Source organism: Oryctolagus cuniculus, chromosome 14, assembly GCF_964237555.1.
Source record: "Oryctolagus cuniculus chromosome 14, mOryCun1.1, whole genome shotgun sequence".
Lineage (NCBI taxonomy): Eukaryota > Metazoa > Chordata > Mammalia > Lagomorpha > Leporidae > Oryctolagus > Oryctolagus cuniculus.
The window spans coordinates 12,971,126-12,993,595 of record NC_091445.1 but is presented as its reverse complement, the minus strand read 5'-3'; the positions used below and the strand labels follow the sequence as shown (position 1 = coordinate 12,993,595).

General features: G+C 41.2%; 1 long non-coding RNA gene across 1 annotated transcript; it reads left to right on the top strand.

Annotated features, from left to right (window-relative positions):
• Positions 1-7,427: 7,427 nt before the first annotated feature.
• On the top strand, positions 7,428-12,554 carry LOC138845135 (uncharacterized). Its single transcript, XR_011381916.1, has 2 exons — positions 7,428-8,723; positions 12,434-12,554. It is a non-coding gene; the product is annotated as an uncharacterized lncRNA (long non-coding RNA).
• The last annotated feature ends 9,916 nt before the right edge of the window (positions 12,555-22,470 follow it).

Genomic DNA, 22,470 nt, shown 5'->3' with positions numbered 1-22,470 from the left:
AGAGAGCTGGATGGGAAGTGGAGCAGCCAGGACTTGAACCGGCGCCCATATGGGATGCTGGCTCTGCACACGGAGGCTTTACCCACTACACCACATCACAGGCCCCTCCCATGGATGGATCTTAAGAAGGGACGAAATAATCAGAGTTTTAATAATAAGAGATGGAATAATCTGAATTAAAAACAGAATCTCACTCTGGATATTTTTGTGGGAAATGGCGTAGAGGAGCGAGCACAGGGGAAATACGAGAATCAGGTCTAGCTGAAGTGCCTCAGTATGGAGGGCGACTATGGAGGGAAGGCCATAGGCTCTCGATATCACTTGGAGGTGGAGGTGTGAGACCAGATTCCACTGAACAATGTTTACTAGTGACAGGTATGGGAGAAAGTCTCATTTGTCAGAGAATTCCCACTCTGATCACTACTCACACACTTATAGATAGGAGAGGGCATCTGGAGGAGGGTTACTGTGCAGGGCTGCCATGTGGCACAGCTTCAGGGGCACCAGCACCACCTCTCCATGTGTTTGGTGTCCCCTGGAGTCATGTAATGCACGGATCCTGGAGCTGTAGAAGACTGGATGTGCTTTGCTGCCCATAAGTTCCGGTAGGAACTTGTGCTGAGAGCCCTCATGCCTGTTTTTATGGGTTTGCAGGGCTGTCTGGGGACTGGAAAGTGTTTTCTGGCAGGGATAATGTCGGCCCCTAGGAAGGGGGACCTTTTACTAGTTGATCTGTCCGAAGCTGGGCATGCTTTTCTGTCCATAATGTTTCTGTTCTGCAATTTGTGTGCCTGGAGCAGTGATCTTCTATTGTATGATAGCAGTAGCCCTGTTTGCATTAGTTCTCATCCCTGAACCATAAACCCACCCTCAGCAAACTAAACAAGATGGTGGCAGACAGGACCTCAGCAAAAATATGTATGAGTTGGGCATGACGTACATCGCCAGGAAAATTCTGCAGTTCTAAGAAGGAGCCATCTAAGTAAGAGATCTACAGCCTAAGCTTCTGGCTATCGTTTTCATATTGCAGTGACTCTTACTTCAATAGGTAAAATCTGTATGCAAGCCACCTCTGCATCTGCACTACAGACTGCCTCCATCTGGGAATTCAGAGTCAAGTGCCCACTCTCCATTCACAAGTGCTCCTCATTCGGACCATATTTCTCCTCCTTCTCCTTCTCCTTCTCCTTCTCCTTCTCCTTCTCCTTCTCCTTCTCCTTCTCCTTCTCCTTCTCCTTCTCCTTCTCCTTCTCCTTCTCCTTCTCCTTCTCCTTCTCCTTCTCCTTCTCCTTCTCCTTCTCCTTCTCCTTCTCCTTCTCCTTCTCCTTCTCCTTCTCCTTCTCCTTCTCCTTCTCCTTCTCCTTCTCCTTCTCCTTCTCCTTCTCCTTCTCCTTCTCCTTCTCCTTCTCCTTCTCCTTCTCCTTCTCCTTCTCCTTCTCCTTCTCCTTCTCCTTCTCCTTCTCCTTCTCCTTCTCCTTCTCCTTCTCCTTCTCCTTCTCCTTCTCCTTCTCCTTCTCCTTCTCCTTCTCCTTCTCCTTCTCCTTCTCCTTCTCCTTCTCCTTCTCCTTCTCCTTCTCCTTCTCCTTCTCCTTCTCCTTCTCCTTCTCCTTCTCCTTCTCCTTCTCCTTCTCCTTCTCCTTCTCCTTCTCCTTCTCCTTCTCCTTCTCCTTCTCCTTCTCCTTCTCCTTCTCCTTCTCCTTCTCCTTCTCCTTCTCCTTCTCCTTCTCCTTCTCCTTCTCCTTCTCCTTCTCCTTCTCCTTCTCCTTCTCCTTCTCCTTCTCCTTCTCCTTCTCCTTCTCCTTCTCCTTCTCCTTCTCCTTCTCCTTCTCCTTCTCCTTCTCCTTCTCCTTCTCCTTCTCCTTCTCCTTCTCCTTCTCCTTCTCCTTCTCCTTCTCCTTCTCCTTCTCCTTCTCCTTCTCCTTCTCCTTCTCCTTCTCCTTCTCCTTCTCCTTCTCCTTCTCCTTCTCCTTCTCCTTCTCCTTCTCCTTCTCCTTCTCCTTCTCCTTCTCCTTCTCCTTCTCCTTCTCCTTCTCCTTCTCCTTCTCCTTCTCCTTCTCCTTCTCCTTCTCCTTCTCACCACAGAATTGTGGTTAAAAAATATGGGGCTTTGGCGTTATGCAAGCTTTGGTTTGTACACCTATCATGATGGAACGTCAATTGAAGAGGATAATGCTGGTAGAATGCGTATCTCTGCCTGGTGTATAGTAAGTGTATAATAAATTTTTTTTGTTGCTTTTTAAAAAAGGCATGTTCTTCCTTATATGTGCAAGCAAAAACAAAGAAACTCAAAAAATTAGAAATACCTGAACCAGCTTTGCTGCACTGTTTTGTCAAACTTTCTTTTAAATCTTTGTCAAGCAGATAGATAAAAATTATATACTACTATAGTTTGAATGCTTTTATAACAAATTTAAAATTTATATGAGTGAAGTTTAACATCTTTTCATTGATTATTGTTTATAGCCCTTGCCTATTTTCCTGTTGGACTATGTTTTTTTTTTTATTTGATGAGCTCTTTATTTAGTAGAGCTATTAAACCTTTGACTATAATACAAATTAAAAATATGCTATCTCAAAAAATAAGAAACTAAATCTTACAGAGACAGACAGAGATATTTTAATTGCTTGTTCATTCTACAAATGCCTGCAGCAGCTATGTCTGGGCCAGACCAAAGCCAGGATCACAGAACTCAAACTGGGTCCTCTATAATGGGAGGTGGAAACCCTACTACTTGAGGAATTACTTGTAGCCATTGGTCAAGAAAAGGATGATGGGTAGACATGGAAGCCCACTAGGGGCTTATTGAAATGGTTTAGTTTATTTTCTTCCCATATCCCCTGAATTTACTTAAAACACAAATTTGAGAGCAAGGAAAGAGAATTGAAGACTATCTTGATTAATTTTCATGCTTCTAAGACCTTAAACTGATTTCTTCTCTTCTCTTAGCTTCAAAGTCCACAGTAATATTGCAGGCACAGAATTACTGCCTAGATAATGAACCATTTCCCAGGAGAGTAAAGGTGCTAGAAGGCACAGTGGGTGACTTCGTACCCTGTGATCTGGAGCTAACTTCAGGACACTCTGCCAGTTTGGAGAATCTGACGGCTTTAGTGGGCCCCAACCCTAAGGAATGCCGTGGGCGAGCATGATGTCTACTTAGTACTTGCCTAGGCTGCTGGTGTGGAAGCAGCTTCCATTTGAAAATCAGCCAGATTTGGTGTGTCTCTTGGGGTTCTCCAGAGTTTTATAGTATATATTTGTATTGGTATAATCAGCACGTTTTCTAATTAAATGGGTATTAGTGTGTTTTGCTAAGTATAGTTAAAATTATTGCATTTAAACATTGAATTAAAATACAGCAAAATATAACTTCTAAAATTGTAGTAATAACAATAATATATTATATAGTGCTTACTGTATGTAAACACTGTTTTAAGTACTTAACCTATATTCATTTAATTCTCACAGTGCTCCAAGGTTAATTTCCTTAATTAGACTCAATATACTTATCAGAATATTAAGGCAAAAGGAAGGAAGGCAAGTGATTTTCCTAGATTACACAACAATTCAAGATTATACAAAGGCTTCTTCCCAAACTTCTGATGCAATAAAATCCAGTGACATCTCTAACATAATAAAATCCAACAAAGCTCTAGGTAGTCTTGTGTTTACAGGTGTTTGTGTGGGAAGAGGCAAAAATTCAGGAGATGAATGACTGATGTAGGGGCTCCTTGACTTGAGTTTTAGGGAACAAGAGGGAAGGTTGTGAGATTCCAATGGCTGTATTGAGGGCAGTATATTGAGGAAAGTATAAGGGTGTCAGAAAATTCCCAATGGAAGGAACCTCTCTTGGCATTTTATTGAGGTAATCAATAGAAAAAGTAATGAGTAAAGATAGAAAATTAAATAACTTGAGAAAAGTCAGAAGAATTTTTTTAAAAGATTTATTTTTTAATGTATTTGAAAGGCAGAGTTATGGAGAGGGAGGGAGGGAGGGAGAGAGAGAGAAATTTTCTATCTGCTGGCTCACTCCCCAAATGGCTGCAACAGCCAGAGCTGGGCCTATCCAAAGCCAGGAGCTTTTTCCAAGTCTCCCACATTGGGTGCAGGGGCTCTAGTACCTGGCGATCTTCTACTGCTTTCTCAGGCCATAAGCAGAGAGCTGGATTGGAAGTGGAGCAACAGGGACTCAAATTGGCACCCATGTGGGATGTGGGTGCCACGGTGCCAGCCCCAAGCCAGAAGAATGAATTCAGAGAACCTGTCTGGTCTAAGTATAGTTCTGCTGCTAATTCATGCTTGAATTGCTCAAAGAAGACAATTTTGATGTTTTTCAGACTTGACTGAAACTCTGGTTGTGGACTTCACTATTAAAAGAGTTTACATACAAGTGGGTATGTCCTTGGGTTCGGGGTGGGGAAGAGATGAGATGAATTATTGATGAGTTTACCCAACCTGTTAGAGACAAGAACGGGAGTCAGGAACTGTATGCATTAAGCCTGGCTGTGAACATCACACAATAGCTCAATCCAAATGGAATGGTTTTAGAGCGGGGAAATGGTGGCTTGGATGCAAAGATAATATATTCTTTTAAAATGCCAATATTTATTTATTTGAGAGGCAGAGAGGCAAAGAGAGGTGGAGAGAGAGCCAGTGAGAGAGAGAGAGTGCTCCAATTCCCCGTTCACTCCCCAAATGTCTGCATCAACTGGGGTTGGGTCAAGGCTGAAGCTGGGAGCCAAGGAACTCAATCTGCATCTCTCGTGTAGGTGGCAGGAGCCTGAGTACTTGAGCCATCACCTACGGCTTTCCTCCCACGATCTGCATTGGCAGGAAGCTGGAGTCAGGATCTGGAACTAGGCACTCCAATGCGGGATGCGGGTATCTTCGCTGCTAGGCCAAATACCACCACTTGGATGCCAGCATTTAAAAAGGCTTGTAAGAATCTGATGGAGTACTGTGGATACTGTTTTACCTTCGGAGCTGTGACTCAGTCATCTCAGAGCCAAAGTTCTCTTTTACATCCTTTTGGTAATATTACCAGTACTTTCCTGAACTAAACTACGATCACATAAAACCAATAATGTTACATAAAGGAAAATTAAATGAAAAGATTAACATTAAAAGGACATGTACTTCCATTTATAAATGTTCTGCCTAAGCAGCATTAGAAGATTTGGTGAGATATCAGATCCATGTCCCTCTCTCAGGAACTCCTGTGGATTTGATGGGGCAAGCGCAGACTGACACAGGTGTGTTGAATCAGAACCCCAATGCCGCAAATGGTGTTGCTGTCAATGACACGCTTTTCCACAGTGACAAACAACTGCAGGCAGACTTCCAAACAAAATAAAATACAGCCTTCTGTCACTCGTCACAGTACTTGTCTGACTCAATCTTGAGTGCTCATGGTTTTAGTGAAAGCATAAAATGTCACACTCTGACATCAGTAGTGTCTCAGGTTGATCAGAACGGTATTTTCAGCTTAGTAGTACTTGGCCTAGGCCATGAAAATGCTATATAGAAAAATACCCCTCAATTGAATAGCTTAAAGCAGCAATGATATATCCCTTTCACACAAGTCAGTGGGTCAGTTGGGCAATTAATTTCTGTGGATACCAGCAGAGAAACCCATTCATGGTGACAGCCAAAACTACTCTCCCACATTTTCAAATTTCCTCTTGTATAACTTATACTTCAAACCTCACTTCATATAACGCCTTGTCAAAGAATATTTTTCTGATTCCACAAACTACATTGAATTTCTCTTATAGAAAGACTCCCATCGCACTCATATTCAAAGGCTCACCGTGTTATTAACTACTCAGTGGCCATTTCCACTCTCATACTGTAAGTTCATTGAGGATAAGTTCTATATTTTGCTTATCACTGTATCCTGGTTAAGTTGTCACATATAGTTAAAATTTTTTTTTGCATTAAATTTCACTGAGTCCATTTGAAATTGGATTTATTGATCAAGTGCAAAAAAGTGACTCAATAGTTGTAGAAAATGCTGGAGTATTATTTAAAATGGCATTGTACCAACTGCAAATTTACCTTTAGAGTTTAAATGATATGAAAATTGTGATCAACAGAAAAGTACCCACATAATGTAGTGCACATTTAGCTTCCAGTTAATTGTCACATTATTGCAAACTCCATTATTCTGCTGTTGCATGCTTAGAATCCTTGTTGGAGATACATTTCTTCTCATCTTGATTCCTAGTCATTTTCCACCAGGGACTCTGAACTTAATTTGAATATTCAGCTATTTGTGCTAAACCCTAAATATTTTGCCCTCTAAGGATTTATTCTCAGTTTTGAATCATCTCTCAGTCTCATTGCAGCACTGTCTACCCTGTCCATAATGGTTAATCCTTGACCCTATGCTTATAGTTTATGATCTGCACAGACACGAGTCTCAGTCCTCAGCTATGCATCAAGTCTGTGTTTGGTCCTAAACCCTACAGACTAGTGGCACTCATAAAATTGGCTGATGGAATCTATAACATGACTCTCCCTATTTCTGTTTTCTCAAGTGGGGGCATCCCAGGCAAATGAAATTGTTTGATTCACATTAATAATTCACTTAAGTATATTCTCATCACAAATTGTTGAGACCTCTCATGTTTTTAGAACTATAACTTGGAAGCAATCTGTCCTTAGTTCACATAAAGCAAATTTCTTCTCATTTTCCTAGGGCTGAGACCACAGAGGTTGTATTGTACTATGATGCTGGCTTATCCAGTACAATGTACTTTGACTAGAAGTTGAGGCTACCATCTGGAAAAGACTGGACTTGATTATTTATAGAGCCCCTTGCACTTGCAATATCAGAAATTCTGAAAGTCCTTGCACAGTGCTTTTTTGTGTGTGCACCATGAAAACTTCCTGAATTTCTGGGGTCTCTGTGCTTCCACTTGATGCATTACCAATTTACACATGATCTGGAACCCAGGAGAGTGAGGTGGGAGATAAGAAGAAACTTCTTTTATTTGCATGCCGGCATTGCACATATGCTTAATCAGCCTTGTAGTCTGAATAAGTAGTAGAAGCAATGCTATGTATTTGAGCTATTTTGAGACATTGAAAACATCACATCTCTTTCAAAATTGGCCACATCTTTTTGGATTCTCTTCCCACTCTGAACATAAAACAGGTGTGCCAGTAATAGTTGGCACAAAGTGAAAAAGTTTTTGCATTGAAGACTGATCATTTATTGTAGTTCACTTTATCTTAGTCATCAGTGTTGATTCGAAGATATTAAGTATGGTAATAACTTGAAGCCAAATTAGTCAAGATTTGGCCAGCGCTAACCAGGGTTTGCTTTAGCTGTGGGAGGAACTTGCAAAAGGCAATATTGATTATGTCTGGGATATGCCAATTATAATTTGACATTCTGATTTCTGCTTTTTGTTTAACTTAGAAGCAGATTCTGCTTTGCTCTCTTTGTGAAAGACAACTGGATGAGTGAAGATTACTACTTGCAACGAGAGTAGCAATTTATCTGAAATGAGAGGCAGAGAGAAAACAATATGTACTTTTTGCTGATTCTGACTCAGAATGGGCGGTGGTGAGGAATATTACTGAATAATGTTATCCAGGTGGAAAGAGAACTATGAAAAGTGTAAGGAAGCCAGGAGTGATACTCGGGGTGAAAATTCAGATACAATGAAGTGCTTGGAAGACTTTGAATGTGATTACAGTGATAAAAAGTGAAGACATAATGTCAGTCGGAATTGAAAGGATGCAGAATGGGTTGATACTCAGAAAATGAGTATTTTGGAGAAGTTGGCCACTTTCTTATCAATACCATCTGCAATCCGTGGCAGAGACGATATTCTGTCAAACGCAATTGCACGTACTACAGCATGATAAACAGGACTCTTTCTCCCTCAGTTCTGGCTGAGGCACGAAGACATTGGAAACTAGATTCAAGAATGAATCATGAGGTGATCAGTCACCTGAGAACCAGAAGGATGACCCTGGAATCCAGGGTGAGGATCAAGAAAGTAGTGAGAGAATGGGAGTTGGAGAGAGCTCTGAGCGTTGTGGGCTCATGGGAGTCACTGGAGAGGTGCCTTTATCTCAAGCCTTGTGCGAGAGGTTCAGAGGCACAGAGGCTTGGAGGACCTGAAGTGCGTTCCATACAAGTGGAGAACACAGAGCCACGTGCGATTCACACCTGAGAGAGGTAGGGCAGCCTGTAAGGGACAAGGATCCTATCTGGAAAGTTTCCGAACGTGCCTGTGTGATGGGACCGAAGGTGTGTGAATGGCAGCCTTGGAGAGATTTCAGTGGAATCGTGAGCTTGGGGCCATTTGAACATGGGACTCTGTAAAACAAGGTTGTGCCTGTTATCTCGGAACTTCACAGTATGTGGACAGGGAGGATATCACAGAGGAGAGAAGCTGCGGAAGGGTGCGGACCAGCCAGCCACAGGCGAAGGAACCGGACAAAGGAATTGCAGCTGGAGGTGCCCAGAGTGAAAGCGTTCACAGAATCTGCAGAACCACCCAGAGAGGATGATCTACTTGGTCGTCTGCTGGGCCTGAAGAACACAAGACCTTTCCACGATGGTTCAGCCAAGAGAGAACTTTCAACTTTCTTTTGTCTCTCTTCCTTCCTACTTTGCACGCAGTTCTAGAAGGCTAAGAAATAAGCAGTGACTGAATGAGGGAGAAAGAAAAATGAAGCGAGGGAGTATCTCTTGGTCCTGAAGGTAGGTGGCCCAGCTACTGCCAACTTTTGTTGGGGGCCAGAGGGGAGCCTTACTTATGGATGATTTTTTTATTTGACAAGCAGAGTTAGACAGTGAGAGAGAGACAGAGAGAAAGGTCTTCCTTCCATTGGCTCACTCCCCTAATGGCCGCCATGGCAGGCACTGCGCCGATCCGAAGCCAGGAGCCGGATGCTTCTTCCTGGTCTCCCATGCGGGTGCAGGGGCCCAAACACTTGGGCCATCCTCCACTGCTATCCCAGGCCACAGCAGAGAGCTGGACTGGAAGAGGAGCAACCGGGGCTAGAACTTGGTGCCCATATGGGATGCTGGTGCCGCAGGCAGAGGATTAACCAAGTGAGCCATGGCGCTGGCCTTATGGATGAATTTTGAAGTGTTAATTAATATGTTGGCTTATATAGGAATTTTAATTACCAAATAGTGACTAGGAAACCATGGGGATTTAACTTTTCATCCAATGGCAGAGGTAAAGCTTCCCCATGTGGTCAGGCTTTAAGGACAGAAGAACTTAGAGATGATGAAGAAAACTTGTTCTCATACCATGGGAACTTTTTCCAAGCATTGGCTCTTGGGGAAATAGGGCCTTTCTTGAGAGATTTGCCTTTGAGCCAAGATATCGTGAACTTTAAAATTTGTTTAGTTTCAAAATCTCTGATCTGACACTTCTTAGCTATAATCTGGAACAACTTCCATAACTTCTCTGAACCTAATCTGTAACATGGGACTTAGAAGACTTAACACTGAAGGTTTGTGAAGATACAGTGTGTTATGTTTAAGAAATACTATTTTCTCCACATGTTCAATTCCTTTTCTGTATAAAATATCAATTTAGTATTTGTTAAATGTACTTCATCAAAGATGTATGGGAAGTGTTGTGGGGTATACAAAACACTCCCCTCCCCCGTAGAGCTTGGTACTGCTTATGGAGATACAGGATATATAGGAGTGTGCTTCAGGAAGTTCCCAGAAAGGTAGAATGAAAAGGTATGCGTATGTTGGTACAAAAGTTTGAGATCCATGCCTAGGCATGCAGTCCCTGAACTTTGTGAAATATCCTTGTAATTTTGTCTAGAAAATGGACCATCAGTTTCCTAAGTGCAACACACAACCGCTAAAATGAACATCATGCCATATTGTAGCCAATGGAGATGATCAGAATCTCAAAGGAGAGACTGCCAATATGGGTGGCTGAAGATAGTTGTTGCGTGAGGCAGTTAAGTTTAGCTTTAAGGCTAAAATCAGACTTAAACTGCATTTCACAAGGCTATGGGATAGCATTCAAGTATGGGGAATAGAATCTATAAGTGTTTCCAGTTGAAAAAATGGTTTGAGGAGCCAGTGTTGTGTCATAGTGGGTAAAGCATCCACCTGCAATGCTGGCAGCTCATATGGGCACTGTTTCATGTCCTGGCTGCTCCGATTCCCATCCGGCTGCCTGCTAACAGCCTGTGAAAGGCAGCAGAGGATGGCTCAGGTACTTGCACCCCTGCCACCGACTTGGGAGACCTGGAAGAAACTCCTACCCACTGGCTTTGACCTGGCCCAGTACTGGCCACTGGGGCCATCTGGGGAGTGAACCAGCAGATAGGAAATCTCTGTCTCAATTCTGACTTTGAAGTAAATAAACAAATCTTTAAAAAAGAGTGAGAGAAAAAGTAGTTTGAGCCAAAGTGGAAATGGAAAAAGTACACCAGAGGACAACGAAGTGATCTTTGCAATGGAGTGTTGGACTTTCACAGCTCTGAGAATACATCTGTAGTGGAAGGAAAGTGGCCAGTTGGTAGAGGATCCTTATGAACTAAATTGACATGTGTTCCATAGGCAAGGTAAAGATCTTCAAAGTTTTGGGTGGGAGGAAAAAGCATTGCTTGAGGAAAATTAATCAAGTTGGGTTTGTGGTTATATTTATAGAAAAAGAGACTAGAAATAGTAAGATCATTTTCAAATGATTGTAATAGCTACCCTATAGAGATATTGAATTAGTGAGGAAATATTAAGAATGGAAAGAAAGACACAGAATATAGTGCCTGAAGAATTGACAGGATTCAGGAAGTACCTGTGCTTTCAAACATTACACGTGGAGAAGCCTCTAGACCACTGCTTTCTGACAGAACTTTGTGTGCATTGTGTGTTGGTGGAACTGGTCTCTGCGCTGTCCAGTATAGTAGCCATTAGACACATGTGGACACTGATCACTTCAAATATGGCTGGTGAGAATGAAGAACTGAATTTAAAATTTTATTTGATGTTACTTTAAACCTCAATTTAAATAGGCCCAATATAGCTAACAGCTACTATTATCAGATAGCACAACATCTCTTCTTCAACAAATTGCAGCATCCACACTTGAGTTGATAATTGGATATTTTGAGAATTGCATTAGCATTGATGCCTTTTAATCAATGATTTGATTTTGGCACTATTGCCACTTTTGACAATTAGTACACTATTGAACATTTTACTCTGTTTTATGGAAATAGGAAAATGAAAATGCTGTCAGTATTAATAAATATGGGTCTCATAAATTGGGTAAAATTAATGCAAAAGGTTGAAATCATTAAGTGTCCTGAAAGTAGTCAAACTTCTGTCTCAACTTAACCTGTGATGTCAGCTGTGAAAAAATAAAGACCATATATAAAATTATAGTACAAAGCACAATTAAGGATTGAAATAATTTTATAATCATCATTATCATCCACATCATCACCATCATTATTATTTAGCAGCAACCTTTGACATGGAAGATTATGTAGTATTCTTATGTTCCATTTTTTGTTTTTAATTTCAGCAATGTGTTGAACATGAGTGCAGGCGTTTCTTCTATTTATTGCTTCTCAGATGCTGAAAATTATTACTGTCTTTATTTTACTAGTGAAGAAAATGCATTTGGCTTTTCTAGCCATCCAGCTACTAAATACTAGAGATTGATTTTGAAGAGATCTGGCTGATTCCCCAAATTTCCGTTTTTCAAAGTGGATTAAATGGGACAAACCCTGTTTGGCAACAGGCAGCATGTTTTAACATTGTTTCTGGTCTGATCAGTTTATACTGTATGCATGTGTTGAAATATGGAACTGTGTCCCATAAGTATTTTATGTCAATCAAAAAATAAACATGCTAATTTTGTTCAGATCAGGCATACTCTTTTACCATTAAAAACTAATTTTGATCACATCATTTTTGAATCATGGAGATTTGATGATCAATTATAAAAAGTAATACATTATTAGCATGTTAGTAAATAACAGCAATGCTTATTAAGTAAATAAATCTTAACCTTTAGTACAACATTTATATTTTCCTATAAAATGAAATAGGAAATTATTTTTATAGCATTTTATACACTTAAAAATAGTAATCACTGTTCCTGATTTTTTCAGAGGTCAAAATTTTCCTGTTCCCCAAGTTCATAGAATGAAGTAAAAGAATAATTGTTTCTTGGCTGTAGTCTCCAATTTTAGAGAAGTAACTAGTAAACTGGTTGCCAGCCCTTGCTAACTATCAGCAGCAGCCTCATACTGTACCTGTGCTTCTGCAAACCTGCCAATACCTGCACATTTTCATTTCCCCAAATCTGCCAATCTCTGAACGGTATACTGTACCCTAACCCACCACAACAACACGTCTTGGCTTTGTTTGAGAAAGTGCGTTTTGCATTGAATTCACCTGAAATTAATTAATCTGTATTGCAGGTGTGGAAAACTGATGGTCCCTTTCTTCCACATCCCTTTACACTTTTACTTGGTGAGTGATCTCCTCTTATTGTCTGTAACTAGAAGCATTTGGTGGGAAATAAATGATCAAGAAGTTATCTGACAACCTGGTGCAAACCTCCCTGTCTCTTGCCTCTCAGTTCTCGTCCCTCTTGTGGGAAGATATAGAAGGACTTGTTGAAAAACAACGGAGGGGCTGGCACTGTGGTGTAGCAGGTAAAGCAGCCACCTTGGGTGCCGGGATCCCATATGGTGCTGGTTGGAGTCCTGGTTGCTCCATTTCTGATCTGGCTTCCTGCTAATGTGCCTGGGAAAGCAGGGGAGGATGGCCCAAGTGCTTGGGCAGCTGCATCCACATGGGAGAGTCAGAAGGAGCTCCTGGCTTTGGCCTTTCTCAGGCTTGGCTGTTGCAGCCATTTGGGGAGTAAACCAGCAGATGGAAGATCTCACTCTCTCTGTCTCTCTCTGTAACTCTGCCTTTCAAATAAATAAATAAGTCTTAAAAAATAGCTGAATAGATTAGGAAATATAATTAAGCCTTATAGAGTAATGCTAACTGTTCTGTCTCCTCTGTCTCTTAGGGTTTCTTCAGTACCTGCTGAGAATGGCTGAGTTTTCACAGATCTGAGACTTCAAAAAGGGAACTTATTAAAAATATGATTTCTTTTATTATAAAAATACATAAATTACATGTAAACAATTTGTTATTGATTTAACTCTAAACTTCATAGGGTCATGCAATTGATCTCTATTACAAATTATACTGCAGAATGTCATTTCTATTGAGATTCTAGATTCATTAGATAACTTTTTCATATAAGAATAGTTCTAGTCTTCTTTATAAAAAACTTTTTATTTACTTATTTTTGGTTGTTTTTTTTTTTGAAAGACAGAGATCTTTCAACCAGTGATTAACTTTCCAAATACCACAGCTGGGGATGGGCCTGGCCAAATCTATGAACCAAGAAATGGTGACTCAATTGAGGTCTTCCATGTGGGTTCCATGGACCCAACTACTTGAGCCATCGTCTGCTATATCCCAGGGCACTAGCAAAAAGGTGAAACTGGGAGTGGAGTTGGGACTTCAATCCAGGCACTCTGATATGGAATGAGTGGCCCAAGCAGAGTCTCATATGCTGTGCCAAATGCCTGCCCCCTGTTCTTGTGCGAAGGGGAATACCTTGTTCATTCTCAGTGCTCTGTAAGTGAATATTTGGCAGTGTGATTGCTCCCTTGGGACGGTAAAATTCTTGGAATTGCAGAGGTAGGGCTAGAAATCTGACAACACTTGGCATAGTAAAACTACACCCAAATTAAAACCAATGAATTAAGGGTGAGGGAATGAGATTGTCAAACGTAGTTAATTCTTATAAAGGACAAGAAATGGAATGAGTAGCATAAAAGAAAGGGCATAAATCTTGATCGAGGAGTTTCTCCATCAAGTCATGCCTTCCCATGATACGTATTCTCAATATATTTTAGCGTTTTTGAGTATATGACGACTACTTCTATGGGATCACACCTTTAGCACATACAGAACAATGACTAGACAGTGATGTGCCCAAGTCCTCCTGTGTGGCTCACCACAACTGATTTCAAGAACTTTGCTAACTGGTTCACACTACACTGGTAGCCTGAATTCAGCAGGGATGGCAGTATTTACACCATGGGAATGGGCAAATAGAACAATTAAACTCTCCCTACCCCCAAATCCTTTGCAAATTATTCATCTTTGTTGGAAGGTCTGTTTTTGACACCATTTTATCTCTAGAAGCCATAATGACAAGACACTGTTCTTATTTCTTTATGGATTAGGGAAAACAGTGAACAGAGGTGTCTTCTGAGTATATTGAAGTAGACTTGTTTACAAACTTGAGAATGAAGTTGAAAGGATTTCCTCTTGCTCAGACACTTATTGAGATCTCATCTGCTGTCTCACTTCCCAGAGGGCCACAAGGCCCCTGATTGGGTCTGGAGCCAGGATCTGGAAATTCAACCCAAGTGTCCTGTATGGCAGCAAGGACCCAAGCACTGAGCCATCATCTGCAGCCTCCCAGGGTCTGAGCCAATGGGAAGTTGGAGTCAGGAGTAGACCTGTGTATGGAACCCATGCACTCCTATAGGGCAGCGAGGACCCAAGCACTGAGCCATCATCTGCAGCCTCCCAGGGTCTGAGTCAATGGGAAGTTGGAGTCAGGAGTAGACCCGTGTATGGAACCCATGCACTCCTATAGGGAACGTCAGAAGCAAAATCCACATCCTGACCACTGAACCAAACACCAGCAGCCAAAGTTAAATTTTTACAGTTCTTTTTTTTCCTTTTTGATTTATTACTGTATCCTGAAAAGTTACTTGAAATTATACAAAGGCACACAGAGAAGTTAATGGAAAATGGAATAAAAAGATTATTTTGATGCCAAAACAAATTGAAATTCATGCAGACAAGTGATCTCCAAGGAGTTCATGAAAAACGTGTTAGGAAAAAACTATTCATGGTTTTCGAATTTTTTGCATCAAAATAAATTTATCTTTTAATTTCATTTTTTCATGAACTTTTAGAAGCACTCACATATTTGACTTCCATTGTACTTTTTTAAATTATAGGATATTGATTCCCAACTCTGGATACACATTAAAAACACCTGTAGAAAAAAATTTTCTGTTGCTTCATCTGTATCCCAGAAAATTAAATCTGAAAGCAACTAAGAACCACTGGCCTGGAATGTGGACTTTTAATGTGAACTTTTAATATGACTTCAGTTTTGTCTCATTATTTAAAGAGTTTACTAATTTCCAGAGCTATTGTTTTTCTAGCTCTCACATTCGCTTACAGCTTGTCTGGTTCTCTCTTTTTGTGCTTGTGAAATATGTTTGACCAGCTAACACCTACTGGATGAGTTTCTGTGTTGCCCAGGACTTTCGTTTTTGAAAGATTTTGACAGAATTACAGAGAGGAAGAGAGAGAGAGATCGTTCCATGCCCAAATAGTCGCAAAGGCTGGGGATGGGCCAGGTGGAAGCCAGGAGACAGGAGCTTTTTCCGGGTCTCCCACGTGGATGCAGGGACCTAAGCACTTGGGCCATGTCCCACTGCTTTCCCAGGAGCATTAGCAGAGAGCTGGATTAGAAGTGGAGCAGCTGGGACTCAAACCAGTGCCCATATGAGATACCGGCACTGCAGACAGTGGCTTAACCTGCTGCACCACAGTGCCAGCCCCAGGACATCAGTTTTACAATCCACAAATATGATGATCAGATGTTTGTACCTTGTTTCTCTTGAAGTAAACAAGCACCTGTTGGAACATCACCACACCTGGGGGCAAACAGACTTTAAATATTTAAGTTTTCACTACTCACCTTGAATAAAAAGCTTAACAAACCTGACTTACATCTTTAAGAAACAGAAATAAATCATGTGGATCATAATTAATCTGCTTTTCAGAACAAAGCAGACAGGGCAGAGAGCCTTCAAGAGTTTTCCTTACAGCCCTTTTATCGCGGGAAAGAAACTTTAAGGATATTAAAACTTGGCTTTTGTCAATCGGCCTCATAAGAGATACAATTCCTGTTAAACGCGTTTTTTTTTTTTTTTTTTTTGTCCTCGTTCTGTTGGCACATGTAGTAGTTTTTGATAAAAACAAATCTTCAAGATACGAGGTAAAATGAATGCCACGCTCTGGTGACTGGTCTAGACCACTGGAGGCAAATTCACATGAGAAAAGTGCTCAGCAAAAATATTTCACTGGAGATGTTTTCCAGCTGAATTGCCTTCACATTCTGTTCCCACCACATTCTCTGAATTGCATGGTGGAAAAGCTGAGACATTGAACTTAGGCTCTGCAAAGGACTGGGAACTTGGGCACAGAAAACCAGGTCTTTTTTTTTTTTTCTTAAATTTACTGCTGCTTTTCTGCAGTCATTTAATTTCTTTTTCACATTGTTTATGTGAGGGAAGAATAGATTTTGGAAGAATTTTCTTTCTTTACATACCGTCATCTCAGTTATATATTCTCATGCTGCATTATTGTACTTTGCTATTTACAAATTGTATGGCACAAATGATAATAGCCTTTATGGGCTTGTATGCCAACACTGAAAGTATTAATACTGTAGGGAAGAAAATGCTTAGTAATAGCATATTTGCACAGTTAAGAGACATGTTATTTCATTGAGAACACATTGCCTACATTTTTGCTGTTATCAACATTGATTACATATTTCATGCCAACAATGTGTCCAGGTCTCTACAGTATACATCAAATTTCTTCCTTCCATGCTTCCTGTTGAAGTTACACAAAATTCCAGAGTACAATGCAGGCATGGAAATAAACACGTTCCTTACTGGATTCCTCTGTGTTTATGTTGCCTTCCTTTCTAATTTGAAACATGAAAAACCTGGCAAGAACCATGCCTAATCCTATCAGCACTGATAGATTAGTAAGTGGAGAATACTGCTGCCAATTTATGGAGGAATTCTATTAGGGGAGACAAAGCCACTTTACCAAAGGGAGTTTGGGGGATTTGAAGAAATCTGGAGTTTTGGAAAATGGCTGACTAGAGGAGCGTTCACTCGTTCATGGAATCTGTTGACTGTCAGTTTGACTCTGATGGAGGTTCGCTCTTAGGGAACTCAGAGTCTAGTAGAGGAAATCAGATGAATTCCAGTGATGGAAGGGCAGCATGGATCGTGACCAGTGCCGGGATGAGATCTACACTGCTCCCTTCCTTCGACCACTAGTCTTGTGGGAGTAGGGAGATCTGGTGGCCTCTCTGGGACTCTGTTTCTATATCTGTAAAATAAGAACACAGACAACTACTTTGTCTTTGAGAGCCTTTCCAGCCCATAAATAAATATTACTAAAAAGAAACACATTTATATGATGTGTATTCCAACACACTGAGAACCTAGTTATTCTTTATCAAGAAGTTACAATAAAAAAGCTAATACAATTAAGTGTATCAGGAGGAGCTAGCAAAGGCTGGCAAATGAATCAGATGTGAGCATCAGGAGAAAACTCCTACCATGGTTCTCTTCCTCTGGTACTGGTAGGGTCTCCACCAAGACTCTGTCTCTGTATGCCAGGTCTCTGCAAAGAAGTCACTTCTCTTCTGAACAACCTATTCACAAAAGTCTTCCTACCCACATGTCCATGCCCACATTTTGCTTATTTTTGTCTCCTAGCTCTTATTGCTATCTGTAAGTTAAGTCTATTTATTGCTTTATATAGTTAATAACCTGCCTCTCTATGAGGATGTAAGCTCTGCTACGAGGGAAATTTTATGTATGTGGTTCGTTGCTGTTTCGTTAGCAGTTAGAACTATGTCTGGCACGTTGAAGCCACTTTATTTATATTTATTTGTTGACAAAGTAAAGCTCTTCATAATGACTTGAGTTTTTAGACAATGCCTTTCCTCTTGTTCTAGAATATGTATTTACTCTTAGAAGCTTTGCAGGAAGTAGTTTACTGATTTGTGCTGGCCTTTGCACGTGAGATTGCAGATCTCCCCTCCCTCCCTCCCTCCCTCCCACCTGCCTGCTTCCTTCTTCCTTTTCTCCTTTCCATTCCTCCTTTTCTGTCTTCTTTTGTTTTGAAACATGGGAAGGAATTTTGAATTAAGTAGTATATAACATGGAGCCTTTACTTTAACTATCCAGCTAGAAACCTTATGAGACCGGACTTCTGGGCTTTGTTATTGCAAACTTCATCAACGCAGATAAAAGACCCCAATTTTCACAGACTGTTTCCATCTTATTTTTATGACAATCTGATGCACATGAAGATTAAATATGTAGATATGTAATATTGCAATTAGCGATTTGAACTTCAGAAATGATTGGTGTCTGCTTCAGTCAAGACAATAGATTTTACTTTTATTTTTGATTAATTCAAAACAAGGCATCTGTACAGTGAGAAGCTGAACTGCAGCTAAATTTGGTTCACATCATGCGTCATTAAAATGCTTAGACAGTCACATTGTCATCTGCTACAAAGGCAAGGAGAGCAGTTGCATGGGATGAGTTAACTGGAAGTAGAAGCTCCTTGGAATTCTGATGTGAAAAATGGTTTATTTTGTTATTTTGGAAAATAAATGGAGTTAAATTGCTTATATCAAATTTCCTATTCCCTCTCATGTAAAGCAATAAAAGTCCAAACAAAGTAAGACAAGTTGGTTGCCTATGTGAGCCTAAATTTTGCTAATTTATAGCAAGAAATTATTCAAATCAAGTGAGGAAAAAGAGCAAGAATCATAGTCATTTCTTAAAGCACATGTTTTCAGTATAACATCACTGTCATTATTATAGCTTATTTTAATCACATCCAATCATATTTATAAGTTCTTGCTCCTTATCAATTCTCAATATAGTATACTGTGATTACTTACAACTGCTTTAAGATAGTTACAGAGATTAATCTGAATGTTTGCATTTTTATTTTGATTTAATATGATTATAGAAGAAAATATCAGAAGCAGATTGGAATATCAGTTTTCATCTTTGGAGGTATGCTTTTTCTAACCCATGTTGTCCAAAAATGTGTTGCTGAAAGAAACTGTGTATAAATCATTTTGCATAATTTGGTACTATCTACTGCTTGACCCGCTGTTGTTTGTATGTGGCTCCTGGCAACGGATGGCTTTAGTAGGCTGTGTTTGTGTTGTTTCTGTCTGCTATCAACATGAGAGAAAATGAAGGACTCCAGTTTTAAACAATATAGGCTCTCTAATCTTCCTAAGCCAGGAAAAGTCAATCACAAGTATGACTTTGTTTTCATCAGCATTAAACTTAGACATCCTTTCTAAAGATGAGCAAATTGGATATCGGTCTATGGAGTTAGGTTGATACAACCAAAGTAGTTGTGTTTGTGCTGGCCACTGGTTGCATTTGTAGCTCTGTTCATTTTAAAACCAACTCATGGCTGAGTTATCAGTGGGATACTGGCCTAGAATTCACAAAACAAAAATTTTGGACCAGGGCCTCTTTGTTGCAGCACAGGCAGATTTTTGAGTTTTGTAACTTTTTGGATTATTGGAAAGCACACCAGGATGAGACTATGAGATGAGCCTTCTGTTTTACTACTTAACAACAGGTTGAGAATTCTAGACTTCGCTTGGGTTTAGGCTGAGCCCCAGTTGCTACCTAGCATGGCTCTAGAGTCCCCTGTACACATCTGTGCTAGATTCAGAAACTTCTTTTCTCAAGATATCTTCTTTTTTTTTGACAGGCAGAGTTAGACAGTGAGAGAGAGAGAGACAGAGAGAAAGGTCTTCCTTCTGTTGGTTCACCCCACAAATGGCTGCTATGCCCGGCGTGCGCTGCGCCGATCTGAAGCCAGGAGCCAGGTGCTTCCTCCTGGTCTCCCATGCGGGTGCAGGGCCCAAGGACTTGGGCCATCCTCCACTGCCTTCCAGGGCCACAGCAGAGAGCTGGACAGGAAGAGGAACAAGCGGGACAGAACCAACATCCCAACTAGGACTAGAACCTGGAGTGCCAGCGTCACAGGTGGAGGATTAGCCTAGTGAGCCGTGGTGCCGGCCTCAAGATATCTTGGTAGCTGCTACCACATCCATGCTCCTGAGTTCCAAAGCATCATATTTTTAAAAAGCAATGTAAATAGTAATAATTTGATACAAATCCCAAACTTTGCAAATTCGTGTTTAAAACGACAAGCCGGCCTGCGCCACTGCTCACTATGCTAATCCTCCGCCTTGTGGCGCCGGCACACCGGGTTCTAGTCCCAGTCGGGGCTCCGGATTCTGTCCCAGTTGCCCCTCTTCCAGGCCAGCTCTCTGTTGTGGCCAGGGAGTGCAGTGGAGGATGGCCCAAGTCCTTGGGCCCTGCACCCCATGGGAGACCAGGATAAGTACCTGGCTTCTGCCATTGGATCAGCGTGGTGCGCTGGCTGCGGCGGCCATTGGAGGGTGAACCAACAGCAAAGGCAGACCCTTCTCTCTGTCTCTCTCTCTCACTGTCCACTCTGCCTGTCAAAAAAAAAAAAAAAAGATAAGCCAAGACACCCTGGGGGAAAAAAAAAAAAAGAAGAAGACCTAAATGGAAGATCTCTGTGAGTGAGATCCCAGTGGAAAGAACGGGACCATCAAAGAAGGAGGTACCTTTCTCTGAAGGGAGGAGAGAACTTCTACTTTGACTATGACCCTGTCGGAATAAGATCGAAGTCGGCAAACTCAAAAGGCTTCCATAGCCTTGGCAACTCATGATTAGAGCCTAGGGAGATTACTGACGCCATAAACAAGAGTGTCAGATTGTTATGTCAACAACAGGAGTCACTGTGTACTTACTCCTCATGTGGGATTTGTCCTTAATGTGTTGTCCAATGTGAAGTAATGCTATAACTAGTACTGAAACAGTATTTTACACTTTGTGTTTCTGTGTGGGTGCAAACTGATGAAATCTTTATTTAATGTATACTGAATTGATCTTCTGTATATAAAGAGAATTGAAAATGAATCTTGATGTGAATGGAATGGGAGAGGGAGCGGGAGATGGGAGGGGTGTGAGTGGGAGGGAAATTATGGGGGGGGGAAGCCATTGTAATCCATTAACTGTACTTTGAAAATTTATATTTACTAAATAAAAAAAATTCTAATAAAAAAAGAAAAAAAAGAAACTAAATGGATTGTAATCCAGTGATTGACAGCTTGTTGTATAACACAAATTAATAAAATTATTATTAAAATTAAAAAAAGTATAAAAAAATGGACCTTAGCTCATTGAGGAATTTCATCCAAGTACATTATTAACATTTTAAAATCCTGCATCTAAGCAGACCATTAAGAAGCTTTCTGTGGTATGGAGCCCTTAGACAGTGCCAAGAGAATTCCATAACTTTCTGGGTTTATTTGGTCTGACTCAGTGACAGTCTCCAATTCATTGACTGGTTCGCATCGCATCTCCATCCCTCGTTCTCCATCCTTCCTTCCCGAGCAGTGTGGGCCAGAAATGAGGGAGGGAGTGAAGTCTGGAAGGAAGGGTCTCACACTGCATGCCTTGGGTGTCTTGCTTTCCTCCTGACGCTGGCTTCCCTCCTGTTGCTTTGTGGGAGGAGAGGAGAGGGCTGAGGGAAAAGGGACGTGTCTGTGACTGGTTATCAGTTTAGTGCCTGGCAGCCACTGGAAGGTGGGCTCCTCTGTGGGCATCTGTGTGATGTCTCCAAAGAGCCCTGCGGCATGCAGTTACCTGCCTGCATCTTCCCTGCCTGGGGGTACAGGTTGGAGTGGTGGCCTCCCTCCCAGGTAGGATGTATGTTAGATAGCTCTGCTCTGCTGCTGGGCAGTGCTCAGCAGTGAACCTGGTGTGAACCTGCAGGCTGCTCGAACTCCACTCTCCATCTCCCAGTTACCCTCTCCTGAAACAGGCACTGGGCTAGAAACGCAAGAGACCAGCATCCCGGAAAGCGAGACGCCAGCTCCCTCCCTGAGCCTTTTTAACTTCATGAGGGATTCTCGCAGTCCTCGTTTGTCTGGTAGGGGAAGGCATCCCTTTCCTTCTCCATGAGGAGACAAGGAAATCTTTCACTTCAAGTAAGGTTCATGATCCCAGCAACGCTTTCTTCTTCCTTTTCCGTGGGTGTGTCTGGTAGACATGGTGGAGGCAGTGGAGGGAGTGGTAGTTAATTTTTAGGGTCCCTCAGCTGACTGCTAGTAAACCTTGAGGGGTGTGTCTGTCCCCATGGACTGGTGAATTGCTTGTAGTTTTGGGGGTATTGAGCTTCTCTTTTCCCTAGCTTTGGATCCTAGTTACTCAACATCTGTTAGAAATATCAATAAAATTTCACTTTCAGTTCAAACTTTAAAGTAATTATTCTTCACCAATCAAAAAAAAAATCTTGCCGACAACTTTACAACTCTCACTTTATGGATCAAGTAGAGCAATTGAAAGTAGAGTATTGAAACTGTTTATTTGTCATTTCTATATGGCGGTGACATTTTAGCTATAAACAGAAATACTGTCATCCCTTGTAATTTGTGAATTATGTGAGTGTTGGATTAGACAAGATT